Source organism: Mustela putorius, unplaced genomic scaffold (genome assembly GCF_011764305.1).
Source record: "Mustela putorius furo isolate JIRA1106 unplaced genomic scaffold, ASM1176430v1.1 tig00003854_pilon_pilon_pilon, whole genome shotgun sequence".
Taxonomy (NCBI): Eukaryota; Metazoa; Chordata; class Mammalia; order Carnivora; family Mustelidae; genus Mustela; species Mustela putorius.
The window spans coordinates 10,553,005-10,577,939 of record NW_025422006.1 but is presented as its reverse complement, the minus strand read 5'-3'; the positions used below and the strand labels follow the sequence as shown (position 1 = coordinate 10,577,939).

General features: G+C 39.5%; 1 long non-coding RNA gene across 3 annotated transcripts in view; it reads left to right on the top strand.

Annotated features, from left to right (window-relative positions):
• The window catches only part of LOC101679630, a 118,842-nt gene that overhangs the window by 76,469 nt on the left and 17,438 nt on the right, over positions 1 to 24,935 (top strand). Inside the window, exon 7 of one of the 3 annotated variants that reach the window (XR_006601981.1) lies at positions 10,076 to 10,189. The exons of the other annotated variants lie outside the window; for them this stretch is intronic. This is a non-coding gene — a long non-coding RNA (uncharacterized LOC101679630). The remainder of the gene's footprint in view (positions 1 to 10,075; positions 10,190 to 24,935) is intronic. 3 annotated transcript variants of the gene reach the window in all.

Genomic DNA, 24,935 nt, shown 5'->3' with positions numbered 1-24,935 from the left:
AGGGGAGTAGCAGACGGAATAGCAGAGGGAGAGGGAGAAGCAGACCCCCCACTGAGCAGGGAGCCGGATGTGGGACTCTTTCCCAGGACCCTGGGATCAGAACCTGCGCTGAAGGCAGAGGCTTAACCAACTCAGCTACCCAAGTGCCCTGGCTCTTAAAATATTCTAATGCCTTTGATGCCTCATGCTCCTACCCTACCATCAGTTGCCATTTCAGGGGAGACTCATATGCGGACCAACGTGAAATAGTCAAAAGGAGAAAAGAGAGATGTCTGAATAATTCATTTATGGAAACTTCTCTGCAGGGTAAAATTCTCCTGCCTTCAAATCTGACTCCAGCCCAAAGGGTTCACCTGAAAGAAAAGTATTATTTTAACTTAATAAGAAAAATAATTACATCAAATTATATTTGTAAACTGAAAGCATTTTACTTATTTTGGCCTGAATTTCTGAATAGTGTATCAAAAAAGAAAACTCCAAAATAGACATGTTGATACTGTTTCAAACCCCGAAAAAGAAATGAGACAAAGTGTCTATTGGCAAAATTGCTATCTTCAATTTATTTCATATTTGAACACTTAGAATTAGGGGGAAATGATACAAGTATAACCACACATTAGTCCGATCACAATAAAGCAATTATTATACATCAGAGTTTCTTTCAAAATATAGGCATCACCTCTCACCCATTGGGATAGCCACTATCAAGAGGGCAGAAAACAAGGGATGGCCAGGATGTGGAGAAACCGAAACCTTTCTGCAGTCCCCGCGGGACGGTAAAATGGTTCGGTCTCTGTGGAAAATAGGACGCAGATTCCTCAAACAATTAAAAAAAGAATTAGCATGTGGATCCGGCAACCCCACTGCCGGTATGCATCCAAACAAATCAAAAGTGAGGTCTGGAGATTTTGCAGGGAGCCCAACGCAGGACCCTGGGATCATGACCCGAGCCGAAGGTGCCCCTGGAGGAGATTCTTGCCCACCCAAGTTCACTGCAACATTATTCACAATCCGAGGGGTAGAAACAACTCAAATGTCTATTGACAGGTGAATGGACAAACAACATTTGGTCTATACATACTGTGGAATGTTATGTAGCCTACAAAAGACAGGAATCCTGTCACTGGCTGTGACACAGAGGAACCTTGAGGACACTGCTATGTGAAATAAGCCAGTCACAAAATGACAAATCCTTGATGTCTGGACACACAGGAATTATGTAAAGGGGTCAAAGTTAAAGAAACAGGAAACAGAAAAGTGGTTGCCAACGGCTGGGAGTAGGGTAGCAAAATTGATGTTTAATTGTCAAAACTGAGTTTCAGTTTTGAAAAAAAAATTCTAGCGATCTATTGCACAGTAATGTGAATATACTTACCACCACTGAGCTGTACACTTTACATGTTTAAGATCGTTATTTAACATTATGTTTTATAGCAATTCAAAATAAAACAGTTAAAAATGTATAATCGTTTCTTATAAGACATGTGAAAAAAAGGGGGGGGGTCTTAATAAACCGAAAAACGTTCTTGCAAACAGCAAGGAATTTGTTTTCCAGTTTAGAGGAAAGTGATAAGGTGGTAACAACCAGTACATTTGTGTTCTATTAAAAAAAAAAAATGCACCAAGCATCAAAGATGCTTTAAAGCTTCCACTCTCAATATGCAAATAGGTTCTTTGTCACCTATCTTATATGTTTATTTCATCTTTGCAAGGTCACAAATGTGACTAACTACTCTAGCTTGGTTTGCACTGTTCCCTAAGGAATGAACTGGATTGAATAAAAGCATGAGATCAGCTTCATTTTTACAGGGTGTGGAGCTGGGGTAAAGCACCCAAGTGTGCTTTTAAACTGAAAAGAAAAAACTGAGTCCCCAATCAATGCAACAGCTACAGTTTGCAAAAATTCCTTTTTCTCTCTGTTCAGAAGGAAAACAGCGAGATCTTCATTGTGTTTCTGCTTTGCAACGGGCTGATTTTGCAAAACCCCTCCTGTTACTACAACCGTATGTTGTTCTCTTCCCACGTGACAGGTCCCAAACTAAGCACTGAATCCGCTCCCTCTTTTCCAGTTCCTACCTCTGTGAGGTAATGCATCTTCTTGCTGTGGAGAGGTTTGGAGAGATAGAGTCATTTTTCCCATTTATTTCCCACATTTTTTTCGAGTTTAATAATGAATCACCAATTACCACTAGCACTTGCTTGTTTACAAAATTCAATTTCTCTTAGGCATTTACCAAACCACCAATTTTTATGTAGCCGGTTAGCGGCCCCATTTCCAAAGGAGACTAAACGTGGAGAATGGGTGTGGCTGGAAAGACAGTGGACTCGCAGGCAGATGACTGTTTCCTGCCTCCCTCTTCCCCTGTGCAGCTGTGAACCTTATGTCCAATCATGATCATCTCTCCTGGCCTCACTTTTCTCATCTGTGAAATGGTCCCCTCAGACTAGAAGACTTCAAAGTCCAGCTCCAGCCATCAGCAATCAAACCTAGGAGGGAAGAGGGGGCAGAAACTCAGGGGTGACACACAGGGTTACTGCCCAGCACCGTTGTTTTGCCCCAGTTTCCAGGGAAGTTCACAGTTCATCGAAAAATGTAAGCCACTGTTGTGTGATCACCCTGAATTCCTTTTCAGCCAGGGCCCTTCTCCTTTCTTCTATTAAATCTTCTTTGGTAGTTCACCAGGCCCAGATGGGTTGCCAACTTTCCCTGCAACTTTCTTGGAAAGCTCTGAAGGCACATTCTGTTCCTGTTGTTTTGGGGTGAACTAGGGCAGAGGACAGGGGGTGAAGCCTCCTACAGGTGGGCTGCTATGCCCTCAAAAGTTCAAGGTGAACTCTAACCTCCTTGGAGAAGGGCCAGGGGAGATGAGCATGTGTAGGTTGAAGCTTCTGGACTGATTCCCAAACCTAGACAAGCACACTAGTGTTAAGCCATAGCAATGTCCACATCCCACCCGTCTAGGAGGATGCATTTTAAAAAGCTCCTCAATATGACGAAAGGGCATTCTAGGTTGAGGACCTTTTGTAGGGAAAAACAGCCTGCTAAGGAGATCAACAAATCCATTCAGCCAAATCACAATGAAGTTTGGAAGGCTCACCTGTGCCCAGAAATCTTGCCCATCAGTGTGAGGAATCTGGCAGAGGAATCAAAAGACAGAGAAGGTTTGGGGGAAAGCCGTGGGTATCCTAGGAAACAGGATCATTCTGGTCAGAGCAGCAACAGCAGGCCTGGGGAAAGGCTGGGGAGAATGTTCCAGGAAGAGAGGGTGAGGGACGGACCTTTGATCTGTGCACAGAGGGGTCCAGAGATGCATTAAGGCATTTGAGAGCTGGACGAAGGGATGGGAGGTCTCTGTAGTCAGACTTGGGCCTGGGCAGCTGGGAGAATTCAGCGTGAGTGACGGAAGAGACGTCACATCTGGAACCATGGGCTCTGATGAAGGGGGTAGGATGGAAATTAGGGAAGAGGGCTAGGGAAACTAGGGAAAAAGCAAGACAGAACAGGGGAGACAGAAAGACTAATCATTTCTAAATTGCTGGTGACAAGCAGGGTCGATGGAAAGACCTGTAGCAGAGAGGGAAGGGGCAGGGAGGAAGAAGACAGGGGACGGAGGCATCGTTTTGCTGTGAGTTTCCGGAAACCAGGAAAACACGCAGGCACAGGGTTGGGAAGATGGACGAAATACAAAATCCAGGACATTTAGGTTCTCCTTCTCAGGTGGGTTGGGTAGGCCGTTGGGAGTTTCACCAACTAGACAGATCTGTATTTCCACAACTAGAACAGTTACCTTATGAATATGATATTCGTAACTTTGGCTCGAAAAGATATTTCTGTGTCTAGGCACTTTTCTCCAACCTGGATAAACACCAGTTTTTCTACCTGAAGGCTCCTTTTTCTACTTGTGACCAGGTAAACAATCTGTGGTCTAGGGACATCTTTCTGTCAAGATGTCCGCAACTTAATACATAAGAGAGGTTTTTTTTTTTTGTTTTTTTTTTTTTTTTTTTTTTCTTAGAGCTTTGCAATTTGGGGCTGAGTAAATACTAGAGGTTTTGAGGTCACTTTTTTTTTTTTTTGAGGTCAGCTTTTAATAAGAACATCCAAGAATGATCATGGGAGCCCCCACTTTCTCACACAGGGAAGAAAGCAAGCCTCCAAATGGAACGGGAAACCTGACATATTCCCTCAAGAGTAACCTTCAGACTCTGAGCTACATATTCATATTAAAATATATCTATAGATATATCTATATATGGCATAGATTTCTAATATCTGAAGTCTAAAAGTCACATGGCCAAAAAAATCAGACAAAGACTTACAAACCATAGGGATTTTCTGACCCACTGGCAGAAGTTGTGTTAATTAGCATTTAATCGTGTCATATTTCGCTACTGAAAAACAAAGCTAAATATTTTTACTCCTAGTGTTTCTCCATGAAGCGTCACCTTCTCTAATATAATTAAGCCCACGCTGGATTCGTGTATAGACATTATGTACCCATATCTAGTTCCTTGTGCAAGTACTCATATTACAGACAATTGAAACTAATTGCCTGACAAATCTGTTAATTAAAAGGTTTGTTAGAAGAGGATAATGAGAATTACCTTGTATTCCTATTGGTCAAGAGGAAATTGTAAAATAATTGTGGCAGTTCATGTTGTGAGCTTACAAGAAACAGGCATTTTAAAATGCTTTATATATTATTCCAGTTACTTCTCATAGCCAAGATGGGACAGAACTGCTCCTTTTTTCTCTATTTTGACTGATGATGAATTCTGAGGCACAGAGAAGCTACAAAATTTGCTCAAGTGAACAGCATGGCATAGGGGTAGAAGAGATTTGAACCCAGTTAGCATAGCTCTAGTGTCTGGGTCCCACCTCATACTGGAGAAATCTTCAGCTGAAACCTGTGGCTTCTACCGCTAATGACAGCCGTCCTCATTGAGGTGACTTCTAATGTGAGAGATGCTCACTTAAGATCACGTGGGCGACTCCTCCAAATTAGCTGGCAGGGTGTGAGTTCCACCCTTGCCCTGTGTCGCGGGGGATTGTGTATTAGTGTCTTGGGGATGCGGTCAGCAGTTACCATGAACTTGACGGCTTCCAACAACAGGAAGTCACTAACTCAGAGCCTGGAAGCCAGGAGTCTGAAATCAAGGGGTCAGCAGGACCCAGCTCCCTGGATAGACTGTAAGAGGGAACTCTGCCTTTCCCAGCTTCTGGGGGCTTCCAGGCCTCCTTAGCTTATAGCTGCATCACTCCAGCCTCTGCCTCAGTTTTGTTTTGTTTTGTTTTAAGATTTTATTTATTTGACACAGAGAAAGAGAGAAATCACAAGTAGGCAGAGAGGCAGGCAAAGACAGAGAGGAGGAAGCAGACTCCCCGCGGAGCAGAGAGCCCGATGCGGGACTTGATCCCAGGACCCTGGGATCATGACCTGAGCCGAAGGCAAAGGCTTTAACCCACTGAGCCACTTAGGCGCCCCTCTGTCTCAGTCTTTATGTGGCCTTCTCTTTCCTCGGTTTTGCCTCTCTGTGGCTCTTAAAGGACATGTGTCATTGGGTTTAAGGCTCAGGTCTCAACTTGAGATCCTTAACCTAATTATATTTACAAAGTTATTTTTCCAGATGAGCCCCTTGATTTCAGGAAAATCCCTAGCTCTCACCTTCCTATAGCTGGTGGTTGGCTGATGAAGAGAAGCAGAGCTCCCCTTGCCCTCACTCCCTTTAGGAGAGCTGCAAAGGCTCATTCCTGCCCCCATCACTGCCTGAGAGGACCCACTGAGCTGGTGGTCACAGCTGTACCCACCTGGTTCCCTTGCTGCCCAAATCTGCTTTCCTCACTTCCTTGCAAATGTATCTTCTGGAAGTCCTCCTCAACAAGACTTCTAGGTCGAGATTTCCATTCAGAATCTTTTTCTTGGGGACCCAATTGAAGACAACTCTATTGGAATTTGTGACCAACTGCATGTAATCTTTTGGCCAGTCTCGGCCTTGGAGGGATATTTAGCATTTTTATAAACTGATTGTTGTCTCGCATCAGCTTTGTGGCAGGGGTCTGGACTCCTACCAAACCAGGAGGATTTTGCATCTTGCATTCAAAGTTTAAAATCAGAAGACATTTTCTAGAGAAAGTACTATTAAAAAGGCTTGCGCTTCCTCCTTAAAATACTAGAGCTTTTGTTTGATGCTTCTCTTTTTGTCTTATCAAAATTACAATCATAAAAGCCACAATCTACGAATACAAAAGTCTGTATCCATACAGAAGACTTACATTACCTTTTAGCATCACCCCTCTATCTGATTATGCCCTCATGAGCCTGAGCCCTCCCCACTGCCACCACACACATCAATACCCTCCCACATAAACATCTAGCGTGTCCTTGACAGTGAGTAGGGGGTATACAAGAGGTCTCAAATACAGCCCACCTACATGGGCCCCTTCTCAGAAAAGTAGCTTTAACCTCTTTGCCAGGTAGGCATATCATATAGAATAAAACTGATTTGCTACCCATTTTGGTAAATGGAGTTTGGTGCAAGCGCTGAAGGTAACCCACTGTGGATGAAGTGTAGTAGACGTTGTCCGTGTATCTTTGCTCCTCCCAAGATCCAACCATTTTCTTACTAGGAAGAACCAGCACAGGGAATGATGAAAGGTTAACTCTGTGATAACCACTTGGGGGCTACCAGATGTGGGGAAAGGAAGCAGTAAAATAGGAGCTTTATGCTTTTATTTTGGTGCTCAGTCTAGACTCCTTGAAATGATGTCTTCTTGAATATTAGAAGTGCAGACACCTTCTGAAGGGTATTTCAATCTGGTGGAGTCTGAGATCAGGAACTAAGGGGTCCACAGATCATTCTATTAGCCTACAATCTGTGTTGGGATCTGAAATGCCCTCATTAAGCAAGTATTTCCAGTATATCAGTAGATTACTGTACCCCTATTGGGGACCTGTGAGGCCAGCTGATGGTTGTGGCTCGCAAAGGCCGTTGTAATTGATGCCTCTGTTAGAGAACCAAAAGTCTTCATCAAAAAGGACCACGTAGCCTTAGAAGAGCCTCAGTTTGTTCATTAAAACCCAATAACTATTCAATAATAAATTATGAAAAACAGAAGTCAGCTTATATATCACATATTACAAGTATTGTGTATAAACTTTGGCAAAGCAGTTAAAGTAGCTAATACACATTTCTATCCTTCTAAGAGTGGCTTATGGTTATAGACTGCAATATTACACTTCTGTCCTTGGACCCAGACAGATAATGTCTTTGGACTTGTCATAAAGAGATAATCAACCAAGGACATAAAATGTGGGCTCAAAGATTAGGACAGGGAAAATTTTGAAGTCACCTAAGCTTTGTTCAGTATAACTTCTTTTTGAGGAGTACTTTGCATCCCTAGAAAGTATAGTAAGAATTCACTATTTATAACCATGAAGATGTATATACCGTATTGCTTAGTACAAAACAAGATACCATACCACATGCATAGGAAGAAATCATCTCTAAAATTATCCATGCAAAACCAAGCTCACACACACACATAGTCATAAAGTTACAATATCTGGAAACATAATCCTCTGTGATCATATGAGAATTGCAGAAACCATTTACTTCTTCAGACTTTGCTGTACTGATTAAACTTGTTGGCAGTGAGCATGTGTCATTTCATTCAGTTAAAAATGTCTAAAAATCTACTTTTGATTTTTAAATCATGCTTTTAGAAGTCATGCTTTTTTATCAGCATGTTCATATCTATACTTGCTATACTTATTACTTGTTTTTACCTGTTATACTATTATTTGTGTTGTTCTGATTATTAATGACACAACACTTCACCTTACTTGAAGAGACCATTTTGGTGGGTTGCAAACCTTTCGGGAAATGGGACTGACACACATAGCCTGTGCTCTGACCTGACCAGTCCTGGTAGCAGGCAGAGAGTGTATCCCCCATCCTCCAAGGCATACAGACTAGGGGGGAACATGCAGATATGATTGGGGAGCCTCTCCAGTCATGGTCAGGTGGTAGACAAGCTGGCATCAAAAAGAAATACAAAAAAAATTTTTTAAAGATTTTGTTTATTTATTTATTTGACAGACAGAGATCACAAGTAGGCAGAGAGGCAGGCAGAGAGAGAGGAGGAAAGAGGCTCCCTGCTGAGCAGAGAGCCTGATGCGGAGCTCGATCCCAGGACCCTGGGATCATGACCTGAGCCAAAGGCAGAGGCTTTAACTCACTGAGCCACCCAGGCACCCCAGAAATACAAAATTTTTAACATTAAAGAAAGTAGAAGAGGAAACTGAGCATGATCCTAGCTGAGTAACCCACCTGTCCTTTCTAAAGGTGCATTCCTTTTCTGTCCTTTATGAAGGTACATTGAAGTTTGCTGTGGTGACTAGAAAAATCTATGTTGGGGCATCTGGGTGGCTTAGTCCGTTGAACGTTTGCCTGCTACTGAGGTCATGATCTAGGGGTCCTGGGATTGAGCCCTGCCTCGGGCTCCCTGCTGCAGGAAGTCTGCTTCTCCCTCTCCCTCTGTCCCTTCCCCTGCTCGTGTTCTCTCTCAAATAAATAAATAAAATCTTTAAAAAAAAAAAAAAGTGTATGCAATGCCCAGTTGATAGTTAGGCTTTTAATGGATGATACTTTTACATGTTATTATTGTTAATGTTGTGGCTACTATGTGCTACTGAGAAGTGTTGCTATGAAGAAATTTAACATTGAAAAATCACCTGCTGAATTTTATCATGTGGCCATTCAAAACAGGTAGTTTGTGGAGGGGAAGAACTATGTCTTGCACTATGCAGGACATTTCTTTCTTTTTGTAAAGCATTAAGTATTACCAAATTTCTATACTTCCTTACTCAGAATGATTCAGCCTAAAAGGGAGAACTTTTTCTTCTATATCTCACTTGGATGTGATAAAATGTAAATTTTAATTTAACAGCACCTACTTCTTTCCTAGAAAATCCAATTTTCTGTGTAGGAACCAGACAATTAATTTTACCTCAGATAGGCAAGACTTAGTCCGTGGCACATTCTGCACTGTGCTCAACTTTTTCTTCAGTCTCAATTTCCACAAAGCACAAAAGCAGTTTCCTTCATATACTGCAGAATATTTTTCATTCTGATAAATTTCATATCACCAGTGTGAAATATTACTATTAAAAACTGCTTGCGTTGAAAGCAAGGGCAGCATTAATGAGTTTCCCCTTAATTTTTCATGTGTGTGTGTTCAGGCTTGACAAATAAATCACAGTCACATATATTGGTCTGTGATGCAGTTTATTAGCCTAATACTTCCTATATCTAATACCTGGTACCATGGCAAAGAAATAAAATGAATCAGGTAGTAAGCTTTTATCATACAGCAGTATTCAGTAGGAAGCCGTTCACATAAGATAAACTTTATAATCCAATATTCAGAACTCCATAATACTGATTTTTAACATATAATGATCTCTCAAGTTGTTTAGAAATGTGAATTTCTGGTTAACTTAGTACTTGGATTGACTGTATAAGAGAAACTAATGAACTGTGTGGGATTAACTAATGGGAGAAAATATTTACGAATCACATTCCTGAAAAGGGATTAATATCCAGAACATAAAAAACAAACAAATAAATAAACAAAAAAACTTCTACAACTCCACCACAACCACCCAAGAGAAAAAGGTGGGCAAAGGACTTGGGTGAGCCTTTCTCCAAAGAAGATACACAAATGACCAAAAAGCACATGAAATTTGCTCAACATCACTAATCATCAGAGAAATGAAAATCAACACAACAGTAAGATATGACTTCCCACCATTAGGGCAGCCATTACAAAAACCCCAGGGAATACCAGGTGTGGTCAAGGTCGTGGGGATATTGGAACGTCTGCGCCTCACTGGTGGGACTAGAGAACCATGCCAGTAGCTGTGGAGGGCAGTTCCTAAAGAAATTAAACATATGCTTGAAAAAAATTCTTCCAAACCAAACAATAACTAGCCTTTTCTGAACCTTCTTTCATTTTTAATTAAATTTTTAAAAATATTAATTCTAGAGTAGTTAACATACAGTGTTATATTAGTTTCAGGTGTACAATACAGTGATTCAAGCATTACTCAGTGCTTATCATGGAACCTGTACTTTTCACCCCCTCTGTCACCTAGTTCACCTGTCCGCCCCACCCACTTCTCCTCTGGTAAGTATCAGTTTGTTCTCTATATTAAGATTCTGGTTTGGGGAGCACATGGGTGGCTCAGTGGGTTAAGTGTCTGCCTTTGGCTCAGGTCATGATCTCAGGGTCCTGGGATCGAGCCCCATGTTGTACTCCCTGCTTAGCAGGGAGTGTGCTTCTCCCTCTCCTTCTGTGCTCTCTCTCCAATAAATAAATAAGATCTTTAAAAAATAAAAAGTAAATAAATCTTTTTAAAAAATATTCTGGGGTTTTTTTTGTCTCCTTTTATCTTTGTTCCCTTGTTTTGTTTCTTACAAAATTCCATGTATGAGTGAAATCCTATGGTATTTTTTTCTCTGACTTACCTCAGTTTTATACCCTCTACATCCACCTATGTTGCTGCAAATGGCAAGATTTCATTCTTTTTTATGGCTGAATAATATTCCTTTGTACAAATATGCACCACCACATCTTCTATCTATGGACACTTGGGTTGCTTCTGTAATTTGGCTACTGTAAATAATGCTGCAGTAAACATAGAGGTGCATCTCTCATTCTGAATTAGTGTTTTCATATTCTTTGGGTAAATATCCCATAGTGGAATTACTCTATCATCTAACAGTTTTATTTTTAATTTTTTGAAGAGTCTCCGTATGGTTTACCACAAAGGCTACACCAGTTGGCATTCTCACTTAACAGTGCAAGAGGGTTGCTTTTACTCCACATCCTCCCTGAGCCTTCTTTTTGACAAGGCTTTGTCCTCAACCTCATCTCCATTTAGCCTCGCGCAGTTGTAGCAAGAATCCTGCTAACTCATAATCTCTCACCTTTGACATCAGTTCAAGTTCTTCCTCCTCCTGCCTTGATAACTGATCACCTGGTCAGCCTTCGGTAAAAATCCTAAGTCAGTTTGGCACAAATCTCCCTATCCTTGATGTCTCTTCTTGGTACTTTTTCATCCACTGACCCCCCTCAATCTGCTCATTGCCTAGAAACCTCCATCTGTTCTTGCTGTAATCAGAGTCGAACCCAGTACCTCTCCCCTACTGTGATAGTCTTGACACCTGCTGCAGTAATCCTGAATAAAGTCTTTCTTACTGGCTTAACAAATGTCTGAACAATTTTATCTTTAACGTGATCCCAAAATTCACTTCTGGCTACATACTCAAATAATCAAAATTGGGTATTTTGTACAGATATTTGTGCACCCATGCTCACAGCAGTGTTATTCACTATAACCAAAAGGTGAAAGCAATGCAAGTGCCCATTTGTGGGTGAATGGATAAACAAAATATGATATATGTAGAATGGAATATTATTCGGCCTTAAAAAGGGAGAAAATTCTAATGTATGCCAGAACATGAATGAACCCTCAAGACATTATACTAAGTGAAATAAGCCAGTCACAAAAGGACAAATATTATATAATTTCACTTATGTGAAATTCCTGGAGTAGTCAAATTCATAGAGATGGAAAGTAAAATGGTGGTTTTGGGGGGTTGGGGACAGGAGGAAATGGAGAGTTACTATTTACTGACTATAGTTTCAGTACAGATATCTAGTTCATTTGTTCAAAACGAAAAACATCTGGAGAAGGGAGGCTGTGGTGTTTGCTCAACAATGTGAAATGGACTTAATACCACTAACCTGTACACTTAGAAATGGTCAAAATGGTAAACTTTATGTTATGTGTTCTACTGCAATTTAAAAAATGACTGAAATTCTCAAGTGAGAAAAGCTATAATTCTCAACACAATGAACTTCTTTTTTAGTTCATAGCATCAGAATACAGTCTCCACTGATTTATTGTGCGTTTCTCACTCAGTGGTACCATGATATGACTAAAACCAAAACAAAAACAAACTTGTGAAAAATAAACAAAACCAGAAACAGACTCATAAACACAGAGAACAAAACAGAGGTTGCCAGAGGGGATAGGTGAAGGGGGCTAAGAGATACAAGGTTCCGGGGGCGCCTGGGTGGCTCAGTGGGTTAAGCGTCTGCCTTCAGCTCAGGTCATGGTCCCAGAGTCCTGGGATTGAGCCCTACATCGGGCTCTCTGCTGAGCAGGGAGCCTGCTTCCCCCTCTCTCTCTGCCTGCCTCTCTGCATGCTTGTGATCTCTCTCTGTCAAATAAATTAAAAAAAAAAGAGAGAGAGATACAAAGTTCCGGATAGAAAATAAATTAGACACAAAGATGAAAAATACAGCATAGGAATCATAGTCGATAAGACTGCAACAACTATGTGGTGACAGATGGTAACTACACTCACCATGGAGTATTTCCTAATGTATATAATCGTCAAATCATTATATTGGATATCTGAAACTAATATATTTGTCAACTAGACTTCAGTTAAAATGTGATCAAAATTTTCTTCCAAGTATCTTCTTTTGTTGATTAAGAAAAAAAATAGTTTAATACTTTTTTTTCTTTTTTCTTTATTTTTTCTTTGTTTGTTTGTTTTGGTATCATTGCTAAACATTTCAGAACTGAGTAAGCTGGAACACTTTCTTACCCTTTATTTTAAAATTGTGGAAAAGCTTTCAGTTTTTCTCCATTGAGAATGATATTTGCGGTGGGTTTTTCATAGATGGCTTTGATGATATTGAGGTATGTGCCCTCTATCCCTACACTTTGAAGAGTTTTGATCAGGAAGGGATGCTGTACTTTGTCAAATGCTTTTAAAATTGTGGTGGTTGAATACTTGAAATTTTTAAAAATAAACCCAAAAGCTGCATGCTTGACCCCCAAAGTAATTACGATGACTGTTTTAATAGGTCTGGATTTGCTCTGAGACCTGATTTGGCTGGATTTACTTGAGACAGGGAATCCATTTAAAGGATTGAAAACAAATTCTAGAACCTATCTAGTCCACTTGTTCTAAGAAGGACTCACCCATTCCAGGAAGATTGCTCTTTATTATTTTATTCACTTTTCTAAGAGTCTCATTCAAAAGAATCTATTCTATGTCTTAATGATACTCTTCCTGGTTCAAATTGTCCATCTTTAACAATAGCTCTTAATAAAATGTATTCCTTTTTTTTTTCCTTCCTACTTAGGAAATAATACAGTCTGTTTCTATAAGGCGTGTTTCTGCAGTCAAATGCTCTTCCCCTGAGCTATACTCCCTATAATGCGTGTTTCTGTAAGAGGAATGTGCTCCTATCTGTCAGGGGAGTCTTGCTAGTTTAAAGAGCAAGTCAATTTATTCAATTTATTGTTCTCCCCAGTTACGCAAGCTGGACAAAATTTCTCTCTAAGAGAAATTCTCTCTCAAAGACAGAAATTATCCCTCAAAGACAGAAATTATCCCTCAGGGGGGAAAAACATAAATCTGACAAGAGTCTTTCCTGGTGATTGGTTTAGTGGTGATGCTTTCTACACATTAAGCTATTTGGTGAAACAGAAAGAAAGAATCTCTAAAAATATATTTACTCTTGTGGTTTAAAAACTAAAAAATGGATTGCTTAAGAAGCCTATGATCTAAATCAATTTTTTTATTAACATATACTGTATTATTTGCCCCAGGGGTATAGGTCTGTGAATCATCAGTCTTACACATTTCGCATCACTCACCACAACACATACACTCCCCATGTCCATCACCCAGCCACCCGATCCCTGCCCTCCCACCCCAGCAGCCCTCAGTTTGTTTAGTGAAATCAAGAGTTTTCTATGGTTTGTCTCCCTCCCTATCCCATCTTGTTTCATTTTTTTTCCCTCCCTATCCTTCACAAACCCCCACCCTGCCTCTCAAATTCCTCATATCAGAGAGATCATATGATAATTGTGTTTCTCTCATTGACTTATCTCACTTAATGATACCCTCTAGTTCTATCCATGTTCTTGCAAATGGCAAGATTTCATGTTTTTTAATAGCTACATAGTACTCCATTGTGTGTGTGTGTGTGTGTGTGTGTGTGTGTGTGTGTGTATACCACATCTTCTTTATCCATCTTTATCCATTCATCTATTGATGGACATCGAAGTTCTTTCCATAGTTTGGCTATTGTGGACATTGCTGCTATAAAAATCCGGGTGTACATGCCCCTTTGGATCACTACATTTGTATCTTTAGAGTAAATACCCAGTAGTGCTATTGCCAGGTCATAGGGTAACTCTATTTTCAACTTTTTGAGGAACCTCCATACTGTTTTCATAGTGGCTGCACCAGTTGCATTCCCACCAACAGTGTAGGAGGGTTCCCCATTCTCCAGATCCTCACCAGCATCTTGTTTCCTGACTTGTTAATTTCAGCCATTCTGACTGGTGTGAGGTGCTATCTCACTGTGGTTTTGATTTGTTTTTCCCTGATGCCCAGTGATGTGGAGCACTTTTCATATGTCTGTTGGCCATTTGGATGTCTTCTTTGCAGAAATGTCTGTTCATGTCTTCTGCCCATTTCTTGATTGGATTATTTGTTCTTTGGGTGTTGAGTTTGATATGTTCTTTATAGAATTTGGATAATAATCCTTTATCTTACATGTCATTTGCAAATATCATCTCCTATTCTGTCAGTTGTCTTTTGGTTTTGTTCCAGCAAAGTTTCCTTTGCTGTGCAAAGGCTTTTGATCTTGATGAAGTCCCAATAATTCATTTTTGCTCTTGCTTCCCTTGCTTTTGGCACTATTTCTAGGAAGAAGTTGCTGTGGCTGAGGTCAAAGAGGTTGCTTCCTGTGTTCTCCTCAAGCGTTTTTGATGAATTCCTTTCTCACACTGAGGTCTGTCATCCATTTTGAGTCTATTTTTGTGTGTGGTGTAAGGAAATGGTCCAATTTCATTCTTCTGCATGTGGCTGTCCAATTTTCCCAACACCATTTGTTGAAGAGACTGTCCTATTTTCATTAAACATTCTTTCCTTCTTTGTTGAAGATAGTTGACCATAGAGTAGAGGGTCCATTTCTGGGCTCTCCATTCTGTTCCATTGATCTATGTGTCTGTTTTTGTGCCAGTACCATACTGTCTTGATGATTACATCTTTGTAATAAAGTTTGAAGTCTGGAATTGTGATGTAGCCAACTTTGGCTTTCCTTTTCAACATTTCTCTGGATATTCAGGGTCTTTTCTGGTTGCATATAAATTTTAGGATTATTTGTTCCATTTCTTTGAAAACAATTGATGGTATTTTGGTAGAGATTGCGTTAAATGTGTAGATTGCTTTAGGTAGCATAGACATTTTCACAATATTTGTTCTCCCAATCCATGAGCATGGAACATTTTTCCATTTCTTTGTGTCTTCCTCAATTTCTTTCATGAGCACTTTATAGTTTTCTGAGTACAGATTCTTTGTCTCTTTGGTTAGGTTTATTCCTAGGTATCTTATGGTTTAGGTGCAATTATAAATGGGAACGACTCCTTAATTTTTATTTCCTCTGTCTTCTTCTTAATTTTTTTTCTGTCTTTGGTGTATAGACATGGAACTGATTTCTGTGCATTGATTTTATATCCTGACACTTTACTGAATTCTTGTATGAATTCTAGTAGTTTTGGAGTGGAGTCTTTTGGGTTTTCAACATAAAGTACCATATCATCTGCAAAGAGTGAGAGTTTGAGTTCTTCTTTGCTGATTCAGATGCCTTTTATTTCTTTTTGTTGTCTGATTGCTGAGACTAGGACTTTTATTACTATGTTGAATAGCAGTGGTGATAGTGGACATCCCTGCTGTGTTCCTGACCTTAGGGGAAAAGCTCTCAGTTTTTCCCCATTGAGAATGATATTCACTGTGGGTTTTTCATAGATGGCTTTAATGATATTGAGGTATGTACCCTCTGTCCTTACACTTTGAAGAGTTTTGATCAAGAAAGGATGCTATACGTTGTCAAATGCTTTTTCAGCATCTATTGAGTGTATCATATGGTGACTGTTACTGTATATTCTCTATGTTCCTTTCTAGTTTGTTACTTTTAGGCTCTCCTTTGCTTAGAGGACCCCTTTCAATATTTCCTATAGGGCTGTTTTGGGTGTTTGCAAATTCTTTTAGTTTTGGTTTGTCCTGGAAGCTTTTTATCTCTCTTTCTATTTTCATTGATAGCCTAGCTGGATATAATATTCTTGGATGCCTATTTTTTTGTTTAGTGCTCTGAATATATCATGCCAGTCCTTTCTGGCCTGTCAGGTCTCTGTGAATAGATCTGCTGCCAATCTAATATTTCTACTATTGTGTGTTATAGACCTCTTTTCCTGAGCTGCTTTCAGGATTTTCTCTTTGTCACTGAGACTTGTAAGTTTTACTATTAGATGATGGGGTGTGGACCCATTTTTTACTGATTGGGGGGGGGTTCTCTGTGCCTCTTGGATTAGTGAAATTCTGTGCTATGATTTTCTCCAATATACCTTCTGCCCCTCTCTCTCTGTCTTCTTCTTCTGGGATCCCAATTATTCTAATATTGTTTTGTCTTTTGGTATCACTTATCTCTCAAATTCTCCCCTTATGGTCCACTAGTGTTTGTCTCTCTTTTGCTCAGCTTCTTTATTCTCCATCATTTGGGCTTCTTTAACACTAATTCTCTCTTCTGCCTCATGTATCCTAGCAGTAAGAGCCTCCATTTTTTATTGCACCTCATTAATAGCTTTTTAAATTTCAACTTGGTTAGATTTTAGGTCTTTTATTTCTCCAGAAAGGGATTCTATAATATCTTCCATGCTTTTTTAAAGCCCAGTTAGCACCATGATGATCAGCATTCTGAACTGTAGATATGACATATTACCAATGTCCGTATTGATTAGGTCCCTAGCCTTTGGTACTGCCTCTTGTTCTTTCTTCTGTGGTGAGTTTTTCCACCTTGTCATTTTATCTAGATAAGAATAGATGAATGAGAGAACAAAATACTAAAAGGGTAGCAGCAACCCCAGAAAGATATACACTAAACAAATCAGAAGAGACCCAAAAATGGGGGGAGAAGAAAGGGGAAAAATAGAAAAAAAAAAAGATAGATAGATAGATAGATAGATATGAATGACTGGTGAATAGAAAAGAGTCCCCCACTTGATTAGAAGAAGCTACCTCCCAAAATTTTAAAGAAAAAAATACACACACACACACACACACACACACACACAAATAAGGGTAAGCACAATGAAGGAATGGAATATGACTGTAAGATGAAAATTCAGAAAGATTCCAAGAAAGGAATTGATAAGATAAGAAGTTGGTTGAAAAAAAGAAAAGGAAAAAAAAAAGGAAAGAATGTGATCAGCTGGAGACTAAAACAAAACCATGCACTAGATTTAGGATATATTTTGATCTATTAGAAGAAATTTTATCCCAAATTTTTAAAGAAAAAAAAAACCATATGTATACGAAAAATAAGGTTAAATACAATGAAGGGATAAAATATGACTATAACAATGAAATTTTTAAAAGATTTTTTAAAAAGATATTGATAAAATAATTAAAAAATGTTAAAATAGGAAAGAGGAAAAATTTTTTAAAATAGAATAAGAAAGAGATAAAATTAAAAAAATTAATTTTGCAATACTAAAGGATCATGGGGGGAAAGCCATGAATTCTATATGTGTTGCTTTCCCCTACCTCAGCGGTTCCGCAGTTCTTTTTGATCCAGTGAACTTGGTCTTGGAGGGCTGTTCTTGCTGATCTTCTGGCTGGGGCGGGGCCTACTGCCTTGATTCTCAAATGTCTTTGCCTGAGGCAGAATTGCGCTGCCCTTGCCAGGGGAGGGGCTAAGTAATCTGCTCGCATTCGCTCTCGGAGCTTTTGTTCCCTTAACGCTTTCCGTAGAGCTTTGCCGGAGCAGAATGAAAATGGCGGCCTCCCAAGTCCCCGGCCCAGAGGAGCCCAGAGCTCAGGGCCCCACTCCTCAGTGCACCCTCGGAGGAAAACAGTGAATCCCTCCTGTCTCCCTGTCTCTGGCCACGCTCAGAGCGCACCAGGCCTGTGACCAAATGTTTCTCTCTCCGGCACATGGACCCGTTTGGAGTCTCCAAACCCAGCAGATTCCTGCCCTGTGCTCACACGCCACTCCTCCCAGAGGTGAGTCTCTCTGGATCAGCCGCTTGTGGGGTTCTGCCCAAAGAGCAGTTGCCCGACGGTGCCTCGGGTCACGGTTTAAGGTAACCCGAGCTGAGAGCCCCCCAGCTCCATCTCTGCAGCCGGCTTCCCCAGTCCCGATACCTGGGAGCTCTGCCACACTCAGACACCCCCGGTCTTTCTGTGACCCCACGGGTCCTGAGATTACACTGTCCCCACTAGGGCTCCACCCCCTGCTTAGCCTCTGGAGGGACATCCCTCATTGGAAAGACTTCTAAAAGTTCCGATTTTGTGCTCTGCTGCTCTACCAATTGCTGGGAGCCACCCCTCCCCCCGCAGTCTACCTTCCTGAATGTTGCTTCGGATTCACTTCTCTACTTTCTTTCAGAAAGTGGTTGATTTTCTGTTGCTAGAATTGCTGCTCTTCTATCTCTTGTGGAGTTTGCAGGTGTTCAGAATGGTTTACTAACTATCCAGCTAAACTCCTGGCACCTGATGACATCTCAGTCTCCTACTCCTCTGCCATCTTGCTCCTCCCTCCTCCCGTAAATCAATTTTTTAAAACATGTTTTGATTAAATTCGTCTCTTTTAAAAAATAAAGATCCTCTTCAGTCTACCTCCCTGGGGAGAAATTCTGAGGTGAGAGGAATTGCCAGTCGATATGTAACCATGTTGAGATCTTACTAGGATTTTAATTATTTTCATCTGTGCTCTGGTTACAAATAAGAACACATTTTGAGCAGTCTGCTTCTAACCCTGGCTTGTGAATGTCCCTGTCGGTATACCTTTTTGCAGAAATCCAGGTTTTTGTAGAACAGATATATTGTGGTATAACTAAAGAACAAACACCTTTTTCTGGAGGATTATTCCCAGCTGTATACAAATTACCTCATTTAGTCCCTATCCCTAATAAGAGTTTTTTGAGTTTGGTATAATTATGCCCACTTTTGAGAACATTTAACTGTAATTCATGGTGTCTTTTGCAATAATGAATCAAAGAACTCTCCTGTTATCCTTCAGTCTCCGGGAATAATAATATTTATCATCTTGGTTTTTCATTCTCTTTCTCAGCTCTGGTAAGTAAAGGACACAACATCCCTTTACTTCTACATAGTTTAGAGTTTATTTCATAAAAATGAAGGCATACTACAGTAAAATTAAAATCAGGAATTAACATTGATACAATAATATCATCTTACTCAAGTTACCTGAAACTGTTCTTTCTAGCAGAAGAAAAACACAATGAATTTAGGTGTCCTGGTTCTTTAAACTCCTTCAATCTAGATTTGTTCCGCAGTTTTCCGTTGTCTTTTGTCACTTTAACACTTCAGGAGGGTACAATAGTCTCTTGGGATCTTGTTAAACATGAGTTTGCCTGATGTCTCCTTGTGATTTTGTTCAGGCTATGCATTTTTGCCTGAAAGGTCCCATGGTAGTTCATAACTTTATCAAAGTTACACAGTTCAAGTTGGGGCCACCATTTGAATGGCAACCACCATTCCTAACTTGATGGATAATTATGGAATTTCTCATACAGCATCCTTAACAAATGTTAATGATTCCTATAAATGTCACTGAAGATTTACTGGAGCCCCTACCACGTGACAGAATCTGGAGCAAGGAAATCAGAGAGTATCATAATATAGACCTATTATAGGACGTACATGTTTATTATCCATTATGTGGGAGATTAATAGAAAACTCCATCAAAGTCTATCCTGTATATCTTAGACTATCAACTGCTAAGATTCTATTTTGCTTTGTTGTTGTTTTTTTTTTTTTTTTGGTATCAAGTTTCTATTTAAATTCTAGTTAGTTAACACATGGTATAATGGTGGCTTCAGGAGTAGAATTTAGTGATTAATCACTTCCATACAATACCCAGTGCTCATCATAACATGTGCCCTCCTAATACCCATCACTCATTTAGCCCATCCGCCACTCCTCCCTTCCAGCAACCCTCAGTTTATTCTCTATGGTAAGAATCTCTTACGGTTTGGCTTGGTCTCTCTTTTTTTTTTTTCTTCCTTCCCCTATGTGCACCTGTTTTGTTTCTTAAATTCTACGTATGAGTGAAATCATATGGTATTTATCTTTCTCTGACTGACTTATTTCACTTAGCAAAATATACTCTAGCTCCATTCACATCCTTGCAAATGGCAAGATTTCATTCCTTTGATGGCTGGGTAATATTCTATTACATATATAAATATACCTCACATCTTATTTATCCATTCATCAGTCAATGGGCATATCTGATAAAGGGTTAATATCCAAAATCCATAAAGAATTTACCAAATTCAGGGCACCTGGGTGGCTCAGTGTGTTGAGCCGCTGCCTTTGGCTCAGGTCATGATCCCAGGGTCCTGGAATTGAGTCCCGCATTGAGTCTCTCTGCTTCGGCGGGGAGCCTGCTTCCCCTCTCTCTGCCTGCCTCTCTGCCTATTAGTGCTCTCTGTTTGTCAAATTAAAAAAAAAAAAAAAAAGTCTTAAAGAAAAAAGAATTTACCAAATTCAAAACTCAAAAAACCAATAATCAAGCTAAAATTTCTTACTTTACTTGCTTTTTTGGCTCCTGTCTTGTTTTCTTGTCCTAAACATTTGTTATACAATATGATTGTATCGCATTTCAATGTAAACTAGTGATTTGCTTAAGAACATAATACAAACATTATAATCAAATGTCCCTGCTCTCCAGAAATTCAACTCCTAGAAGTTTTGCAAAAGCAGGTGATTTGTCTGTAATTTCCCGCTCTTTTAATTACTTCAAAAGCCAACAACTTAACAAAGTAAATTTAAAAATAGCAGCATGAGTTAATATGAACAAAGAAGCCTTTGTATTTTCAAAACTCTATACATTTTGGGCTAATTTTTCTAATGTTACTATTATAATGCAAGTTGAAACTTAAACAATAAGCAATTAATACTGTGAATTATCATTGATGTTTTAGTCATGAGTATCTTTAAATGCAAGCCCAAGTTCCACAAATAGAAATTTAAATTTATCCTGGATAACCTTTTATTTTAAAATTTCAGTTTTGTATACTCTCAGAATCATGACTGACTTGATTTTGACTACTGAAAGTACAAAGTCCTTGAAAATGAGCATACATTCTCAATAAATTGGTGTTGCATCTGAAAGAGTAAATAAATAATAAAATGATCATCACTTAATAGTCTCAGAATTGTTCCATATCTCAGCAATCATCGTAAACTTTCAGAACCAAAGCCCTGGGAAAATTCATGGGCCCTTGTGAAGTAAGGGCTAATACACAATGACCTGTCACTATTTTATTTAATCCATTGTTTTCAAAGATGTGAAATTAGCTTCTAAGTATGTCATGATCAGTGCTTTTTAAAAATGAAGTGAAAAAAGATGGAAAAATTTTCAGGGTGTCCTGTAGGAAATGTAAATATTAATATCTGAAACATTTTTTTTAATTTATTTTAAAGATTTTATTTATTTACTTGACAGAGAGAGATCACAAGTAGGCAGAGAGGCAGGCAGAGAGAGAAAGAGGAGGAAGCAGAAAGCCCAATGCAGGGCTCGATCCTAGGACCTGGGACCCTGGGACCATGACCTGAGCCAAAGGCAGAGGCTTAACCCACTGAGCCACCCAGGCGCCCCAATATCTGAAACTTTTGTTTGGTGTATGTGTGTGTCTGTGCACATATGTGCACATACATATCTAAGTGTGTGTCTCTTTCATGTACTGTGTGGAAAGGGAAAATAGTTTATTTATTGTTACACAAAGAAATCTTGGAATCCACTTACTTGGTATCCAATTCAAACTTAATCTTTGCTGTCATTTCCTACAGGCTACATAGGTGATATATTATATTTTTCATGACTTTGCTTTTTCTCCTGCACATTATAGGTATTTCAAAGGCCTTCTTCACAGTCTCTACCCACCCTCCCCCAGCAATATACATAGATAAACTCCACCTAGGAAAATTACCTTCCACTTCCATCCCTAGCTTTTTCATGAACATTAAAGCAGTTTCAGCCAGATTCTTTATTTTAGCTGTTAGGGTTCCTCTTCCTTCCATTGGTAATGATCCTAATTCCTTTCCTATCTGATGAAATCTGTCTAAACAAAATGTAGATTATCTAATTTGCTCACCCTTACATGCTGAGTTCCTACCACAGAGTATGAGCTCTAGAAGCATTTGTTGAATAAATAAATAAGCATGTATTCCTAACACGTGCAGACGTATTAATAAGAGCGATCCTATCTTCCACTCTACAGTGGTCCTTCCTAAATCATCCATCTCTACCAAATTATTGAATCCTGTCTTCACAGGGCCAAAAGCATTGTTGCCTGAGATGGCACAATTTAAAGGGTGAGGGAAATAGAAGAATCTCTTCTTGATTGGGATTACAGTAGAGCTGGATGTAAATTTTATCTGGCTAGCAAAAATCCTTTGTTTGCTCCACACATTTTAATCAATGTCCTATATTTATGTGTTAGAAATTCCCACATAAAAACTCAGCTTGTCTTAAAAGATCGTAAGATCTGGCAACATTAGTTTCAGAGTTGGCTGGAGCTGGAGTGGCTGATTCTTCTTGATGGCTCATGTGTGTAACTTTTTCCTTTTTGCTAGTTTTCCCTACTAGATTGTGAGTCCCCCAGAATCATCATAGCTGGGGCTCGACAGCCATGTGAGAATGGATGTGTAAATTATGAATGGACCGCAGTGCTTAAGGTCTGTTTCAAGGAGAGCTTACATAACTCTAAGGTTTGGTCCTCTGTTTTCTTCCTCACTGCATCTAGAGTTTGTCCCACAGAAACCTTATCTAATCCCGCAGCTCAGCTGCCATGTCTACCATAAAGCTAAATTGGCAAGCCTGGACTGTAATTAGAGATCTCTAACTCCCCCTCAGCCACAGACCTTCAAGAGCTTAACCTATTATCTGGCCAAAACGTACTTTCCAACTGACTGCCCAGTTTTCTGTGACACCACCAGCAGCCTCCTTCTCCTTCCCTAAAGCCACACTCCGAGTTAGCAAGCGCCCTTCATTCTTCAAAACAGTGACTGTCTCCGTTCTCTTTCCTCTCTTCAAGGTAAGCTTTATCATCTTGATAAACACTTCATTGCTCTCCTTGACTCAAGTCTTTTGGCTCCCAATACAGACTCTTCATAATATCAACAAATACTTATCAACTACCCACCACTTCACTTAGGGGTTAAGGATGCAGCACAAGCGAAAGCGGGAGTCCCTACCCTATCCAATATGGGGGTGGGGTAGGGTACAGCAAACAGGTAAACACATATCATCATACGAGGTCAGATAGTAGTAAATTGTACAAAGAAAAGCAGAGTAAGAGAATAGTTAATGATACGATAGAGAGGGGCAACTTTTTTTTTTTTAATAACTAATTCTTTTAACATTTCACTTCCTATACAATTAATGGGAATTTGTCGCTTATAGGTTCCAGATTAAACTGCATTTTTCTCTTGGTGATGTTGAGCCTATATCTGAAATAGAATCATACTTGGGGCATCCACTTGAGTACGCCTTGCATTTTTCCCTTGAAAGCAAGTCTGTCACTGTAATCCAAGTAGGTAGTATAGGGGTTTGTGTCTAGGATGAAAGGCTTTGCTGTCAGGGCGGTAGCTTCCTACACTTACCACAAGGGGGTGCAGCAGTCATTTCCAGGAGTCTGAATGACCAAAGATAAGTTTGTTTTCCATACTTGGCTCCCAGGAATTTTTCTATTCTAGTGTTTTATCTCCTGCATGTCTTTCCCACAACTGAAGAGAAATTCCTTCTTCGCCCTAAAAAGAAAATTGTACTTTAGTTTGCTTGATTCTATTCCTCTGGCCACTAATTGGTTATTTATTTATTTTTTTTTTAACCAGATTCTTATTTCTCTGTTTTTAAAGATCAGGGCATCTAAAAAATCACCAGTACTATCAGAGAATACTTGTTGGGAATAACAATTCAAGGGGAAACCAGAAATTATCTTTCAATCAATGTAACATGTTTATGTCCCTCAGTTTGCATGAAGTATTGAATGCAGATAGATAATGGATACTTGACAAATAGGAGAAGTTCTTCACTAAAACTGGCGGTTCTAATACTGAGCACATATACAATTCTAGGGTTAGCAGGAATATTCCAAATAATCTGAACTCAAATATTTCAGTTTACAAAGTGAGCACAGAGGGGTCAAAGGATGAGCTGAGCTACTTCCCTGCCCTTTCCATGAAACTGTTGTCTTTCCTGTGATTGTAAGGTAAGATCTGGGCAATAGTTTTGATGCAGATCTAAAATATTTTTTTTCACAAGACTCACAGTATTATTCTAAGAATCATTTAAAAATGTGGCTTTGGGTTCTGAATACCACAAAACATCTGACATCCACACCCGGTACTAGGTGTTACCTAGCGGTTATCCAAGGAGATCTATCTGTTAGAAGCAAGGTAAATAATAATAATAAAAACAATAGAAATAAGAGTTGTACTCCATAAGCATGACTTCTATTTATATAAAGAAAATTCTGTTTGTCAATGTAGGCATAACTTTCAGTAGGTACATACAGTCAAAATAGCTAAGATATTGTAGGGAGAGAAAGAGACAAGGGAACAGGTGACATGCTTTCCTAGGAGGCTTTCAATTTACACTGTGTCTACTTCCAGAATATTTCAGTTTGGGCAACAAACATGTATAACTTCTGAACTTATGAACATTTAAGAGGAAAAATTAAAATCATAAAAGAAGTACCACTTGGACATTATGGGAAGAAAATGTTACTTTTATGAAAGGCTCTTG